The sequence below is a fragment of the Populus nigra genome, chromosome 17 (assembly GCF_951802175.1).
Source record: "Populus nigra chromosome 17, ddPopNigr1.1, whole genome shotgun sequence".
Classification (NCBI taxonomy): Eukaryota; Viridiplantae; Streptophyta; class Magnoliopsida; order Malpighiales; family Salicaceae; genus Populus; species Populus nigra.
The window spans coordinates 4,520,456-4,527,583 of NC_084868.1; positions in this window are offsets into that span (position 1 = coordinate 4,520,456).

Genomic DNA, 7,128 nt, shown 5'->3' on the forward strand with positions numbered 1-7,128 from the left:
TTTTCCTTTTCTTTTTATTAATTAACTTTTTTTTTCAATTTCATCATTTCATATTGGGTTGATTGTTTTGTTTGCTTTCTATTAGGTTATTCCGACTTCATCACCTAGAAATAATGTTTAATGAGTTAATCTGAGTTGACTTAAATTTTTTTATGTTATTTTTTGAAATGTTTTTTTTTTCAATTTTATTATTCAACATTGGTCTGTTGGTTTTTTAGCTTCATAATTTATTTTGATTTATTTTTTATGGGGATATCTTGGTTTTATGATCAAGGTCGAGAGTTTTAACATTTTAACCCTGACCAAATTAGGTTAATTTTTTTAATTTTCTTTCTAAGTGGTTATCTCAGTATCATTATCTAAGTCACAAGTCCTTTAACATTGGATTTGCTTCTTATTGGATTGTCCCTGTCTTATGACCCGGGTCGCTAGTTTTGTGAGTTAACCTAACTTACTCAAAAAAATTTTAATTGACTTGTTTTTTAATATATATATATATATATATATATATATATATATATATATATATATATATATATATATATTAGTTTCTTTTTATTCATATTGCTTGACTTCATGACCTAGAAATATTATTTAATGAGTTAATCTGAGTTGACTTAGATTGTTTTTTATGTCATTTTTTAAAATGATTTTTTTTTCAATTTCATTATTCAACATTGGTCTGTTGGTTATTGAGCTTCATAATTTATTTTGATTTATTTTTTATGGGGATATCTTGGTTTCATAATCAAGGTCGCGAGTTTTGACATTTTAACCCTGACCAAGGCTTCTGTTCATAATGACTGAAGCTAACTTTAGTTGGTTAATCCGATCAGTTCATCGATGGTCGGCAAGTATGATGGTCCTAATGATGATCCTGCACGTATTTCGTGTGTATCTCACGGGTGGTTTTAAAAAACCTCGTTAATTGACTTGGGTGGTCTATTTTTCCTTTTTCCTAGTAGGTGCAGGCTTCATTGAAAAAGCGACCAACCCAAGAGGGTTCTAGCTCTATGCACTTAACGTGATCGATGTATCTGTCTTATTGGCAAAATAGACCGTCAGATATCCGGAAGGAAAGCAAGACGGGAGTTAAACGACCAAGGTTGATGAAGGAGAGGGAGAAAAGTACCACGATCTAATTCCCAGGTCTTTGTTGGATCTATCAAAGCTTTTTTTTATTACGCGTGTGCCTATCTCCGGGGAAAGAGATCACAGATAGTTTGACATAACCAGGCACAGAATGGGAGAAGATGAGCTGTCTAAGACTCCGTGAAGCAAGGAGTTCCGACTAGGACTACTAGTCGCTTTCTAGCCGCATGGAGTAGCCAGAAGAGAAGACAACAATCAAGCAAGCAAAAATTGGTTATCTCAGTATCATTATCTAAGTCAAGAGTCCTTCAACATTGGATTTGCTTCTTACTGGATTGTCCTTGTCTCATGTCCCGGGTTGCTAGTTTTGCGAGTTAACCTAACTTACTCAATTTTTTTTAATTGACTTGTTTTTTAACATATGTATATATATATATATATATATTAGTGTCTTTTTATTTATATTGCTTGTTTTTTGTTGTTTTAATCATATCTTCTAACATCATTTATGTTTGAGTTTATACTTTATAGATCATTTGGCTTTTATGTCAAATTAACAAAAAAAAAAAACTAAAATAACAGAGTTTTTTATTATACCTTTTTTCATAAAACATTATTAATTAGAATAATATTTTTTTTGGTTTTTTTTTCAATGAATACTTTTTTATTCTTTAATGATAAATTTATTTTTCATTGGTTATCACATTCTTATAACTTGGATCGTGAATTTGATAGGTTAACTCAATTCACTCAGTTTTTTTTCTTAATTAACTTAGTTTTTCAATGTCATCATTTAATATTGGGATGAATCAATGATTTTTTTTTAAAATTATCCTTTAATATTAGAATTGTTTTTTTATTGGGTTATTCCAATTTCATGACACAGATCACGAGTTTAGTGAGTTAACTTGGTTGATTCAGGTTTTTGTTTTCTTTTTATTAATTAACTTTTTTTTCCATAATCATCTTTTCATATTGGGTTGGTTAAAAATTAGGCTTCATAATTTGTTTTCTTTACTTTCTATTAGGTTATTCCGACTTCATGACCTAGAAATAATGCTTAACGAGTTAGTCTAAGTTGACTCAAGTTGTTTTTTATGTTATTTTTGTAAATAATTTTTTTTTAATTTCATCATCCAACATTAGGTCTATTGGGGATTGATCTTCATAATTTGTTTGATTTTTTTCTATAAGGATATCTTAGTTTCATGATCATGGTTGTGAGTTTTGACATTTTAACCCCGATTAAATAAGATTATTTTTGTTATCTTCTTTCTAAGTGGTTATGTTAATACCATTACCTAGGTCACGAGTCCTTCAACATTAGATTTGCTTCTTATTGGATTATTCATGTCTCATGACCCGGGCCGCCAGTTTAGCTGGTTAACCCAACTGACTCAATTTTTTTTAATTGACTTGTTTTTCTTCTAATTTTATCATTTAATATTGTGTTCGATTGAGAATTAGGTTTCATGATTTGTTTCGATTTGTTTTTTTATTAAGTTATTTTGGTCTCATGAACTAGAAATAATGCTTAATGAGTTAATCAGGTTGACTTGACTCATTTTTTATGTCATTTTTTAATTAAAAGTTTTATAAACTTCATCGTTCAATATTGGGTCTAACAGGGTTGATTGAGAATTGAGTTTCATAATTTATTTTGATTTGCTCTCTATGCAGTTATCTCAGTCTCATGATCAGAGTCTTAAATTAACAAGTTAACCTGATTTAAATCAGGTTGGTTTTTGTATAATGTTATTTTAGTTTCATGAACTGGACCATGAGTTTGTTTGATTGACTCAAGTTATTTTTTATGTTTTTTTAATTTATTCCTTTTTTAATCTCATCCTTCAATATTTGATTGATTAAGAATTGAACCTCATAATTTGTTTTAATTTGTCTTCTATGGGGTTATCTCGGTCTTATGACATAGATATTGAGTTTAACAGGTTAACTCTAGTCGCTTTTCAAGGTTCTTTTTTTAATTGGTATATTTTTTTTTTAATTTCATCATTTAATGTGGGGTTGATTGAGAATTAAGCTTCATAATTTGTTTTTATTTGTTTTCTATGGGATTATCATAGTCTCATAACCTGGATAGATAATTTAACATATTAATCCGGGTTGACCTAAGTCAACCCAATATATTGTTATCTGAATATTAAAAAAAGATGTTATCGTCAAATTTTTTTCAGTCAAACTATATTTTTACAAGTTGTTTGAGTTGTTTTTAAACTCGCAAAGTCAACAAAATTATATTAAATCAATCTCCACTTGATTTAAATTTTATTTTATTAAAAAACAAATATTTCAATATTTTTTTATATTAAAAACCCGGTAACATAGCATGAGCAAGCTAGTTATTTTTATGAGGTATAAATTTCAGTCCATTTCTTGTAAGATGAAAAAAATGTGTTCCCTTCCTCTACACTTAAGGTTGTGGCCCAGCGATGAAAAAGATTTGTTTCTTTTCTCTACACTAGAGTTCAAGCCTTATTATGTATGTCTGTTATCCCCATGGTGCCTTACATGCTCACTGGGCTTGCAGAATATTTAATGGGCCCAAGGATTTGTGGTGCGATTCGGACATCCCGGGTTAAAAAAAATATATATGTGTAAGCTACCATGGTTATTATCCACCGACTCTTTGTGCCATTAATTGTTTTCAGCAAGTGTTTTGAAAAATGTGTAAGCTACCATGGTTATTATTATCTCTGCTCTATCTATCAAAGTGTACAGAACATGGAAGGAGAAAAAGGGCTATTGGATTCTCGTGATTGAACAGTTTGTTTTGTTTCTATATGAAGTCAATTATTATGATTGGTTTTCTTTCCAGATTGTTTTTGCGTTCTTTTTCTTTACCCATATCATTCCTCAATCAATGATAGGAGGGTCTCTTATTGTCCAGAGAGATTCAATCTCCAATATATGATGATGATCCACACCCTACAATTGGCAATTTAGGAAGCATTGCACGCAATGTTAGGCCCCCCAGTCTTGACACAATTACCACCTAGCATCGTACCCACGTTTCGCCCATGACGGTGGAATATATTTTTTTCATAAAAAAATGATTTTCAAGATTGCGCCATTCAATATCAAGTAACAGCAGTTCACTGTGTGTACGCAGATAAAAAGTATCCTTACATCTGACCATGAGCTAAGCACATCAAGCTTTCTGCGTAAAGTGATTTCCGAAGCTCTTCGAGTCTTCAAGATAGAATCATATCCAACTCCAAATGGGACAATTTCTTTTCTTCTGCATGACGCGTATCGATCAACTCTGTCCAGCCTGCTTCTGCAATTTCGATGATAACATAGATCCTCCAATACTTCACATGTACCTATAAGAAAAATACTTTCTATTTCCTCTAGTCAAGATGGAAAGAATTAAGTGAAAAAGTGGAGAGAGGATGAGGCAAATTAAAGATGGCTTACAATATCTAACATGCTTTCCTCTGCATGCTTTCTGCGTAGAGGTAATTTCTTAGGACCGTGCCAATAAGTGTAGTCAAGAATATGAAGTATTCCCCCCACATGAAACCTGGATGAGAGCCCTCAGATCCAACATCCGAGACTTGGCGCTCCAAACTGTCTCCCCATATATATATATGTACATCTCAGACAAGATATAAGCTGATCCTCCTCCTGCTGTCTGTACTCCCACAAATCACAATTGATTTCAAACACAGACACCTTTGATATCCTGAAATAAAATTACTAACCATGTAAATCACACAGAGAGATGATCATGAGTATATTTAGAATTCGAACTCCAGGTACTCAAGTTGAGAAATTGTTGTTCAAGCTAAAAACCCATGTCTCAAAAGCCTCTCAAATCTTTATCTTTGATCAGAATAAGCATCAGACACCAGAGTAATTAGTTTAAACGATTTTCTAAATTTTTTATTTATTTTTTATATATGAAATATATTTAACAGTCCACGACATCAAACTAGGTCAATTTTTTGTCCCAACGTGTCGACTAGGCCAGATTTAATATTAGTATTTGATTAATTAAAAAAATGAATTTTAATATTGTTAAATGTTGAGTTTTCCAAAATATATATGTACAGTATAAACAATAAATTTAAGATTTTTTTGGGAGTTTTAACGATCTCATTAGAAAAATTTTAATTTTTTTTTATGTTTATATAAAGATTACCTAAAAATCATATTTTTTTTTCTTTGAATAATTGTTTCAAGATTAAGATGTCACAAACCACAAGTTGTTCAAGTATTTGATATCTAACAATAATTTATACAAACAACTAGTAAGAAATCTCTTATACCCTTTTAGGAGAGGGATTGTTATGCTTTTAATTGTTAGCTTTTTTCTTTTGTGTTTATCAAGTATTATATAACTTACATAGTTTATGTACAAAAAATAAAAAGCATTACATTTTATTTATAATGAAACTTTAAAACCTTATAAATTAATTACAAAATATCAATTTACCTCCAGAATAATATTATGTATATTATTTCAGGATGATTTTAGAAATCTATTCAATCAAGTCTATACTTTATTTTTCTAAGTATAGAATTGTAATTCCCTATATAAATTTCACTTTAATCCTCAATTTCTAAAATTTACTTACAATCAAGTCATACTTGATTAATCATGCTATTTTATTTTATATCCAATGGTTTTTATGTGTGTGGCCCATTATATTTTCTAATAACATGATCCAAATATAAATAACAATTCTAAATAAAAGAAGATTAAGTAAACTAAAAAAAATTATTATTAATTCAAAAATTGATTGATTTATATTTGAAGATCAAGTATAATTTATAACAATCTGTCATAATTCTCCAAATATTAGGAAAGCCATAAGTTGTTTGACTTAACATTTTAGTGATAAATTTCCCAATATAATTATTATCCATTCATCAACAATGTTTTAATTTAGACATTATAGCATGAAATGTATCTACCTTGTCATAGTCTTTGATTATTTGGATAAGATTTAAAACTCTTTTCAAATCTCATTTTAACTTGCATAAAGATTTACAATCAATACTATTTGAGAACATGTTAAATATTTTCTCTAATTCACCTAGAGTGATGAATCCTATCTTAATTACTCAAATAGTTTCATATAGTTCATGTTATACCCAATATTTGTTTGTTTGTTACATTTGATTAGGACACCGTGTACTAGGATCAAAACATAATATTCCTTATATAAGATAGCTTAATGATCTTGAGTCTAAGGATCACTTACACACCATTACATGAGCCTTTCTATACACACAAGTGATTTCTCCATATAGAATTCTTATGTAAGTTTGTTCAGTATATATGTCATATGACAAGCATCTACATATTAGTTTTAGATATTCCTCATACCTCAACTTATAAAAACAACTTTTACTTTCATAAAGGAAAGAACATAATATGTATGAGTCTCAACAACTCTAATTAATGATCAATCTTAATAGAGCATTGACTAAGAACATTTAGGAATAATGTTTTGAAGCAATAGGAAACCAATAATTATAACAATTTTATAATTTTCTTTAGAAATCATTTTTATCTCGAGGATTTTATCTTTATTCGAGATTAATTAATCAAATATTAAATTTATTAATAAGAAATTTGATGAATATTAAAGATAAATAAGTATTTATTAAAATTAAACCTGTTTAGATGAACAAAACCAATGACTTTTATAACCAACTAATTAGCTATAACTCATATTCACTAACATTAAATAACCTTGTTTATAAAAAAAATTCAAACCTCACTTAATTTATTTATTTTTTGTATAAAAATTCTAGAGTTATGCATTGTATGCAGTGATTGCAAGAAGGGGCTTTGCAACATATCTTTGCAAATATATGTAAATTGAATATACCATGCTGACAAAGATGTTCAGCTACATTGCTTTCATAGACAAGCTATTTGGTGGTCGACAAGTCCCTTTACAGAAAGCAGTGTCAACTTCAAATGCTGCAATATAAAAATAATTACCCTTCCTCTTGCCTCAACTTGATCCTTGATGAGAGAAACTGCCTGCCTGGGCACCT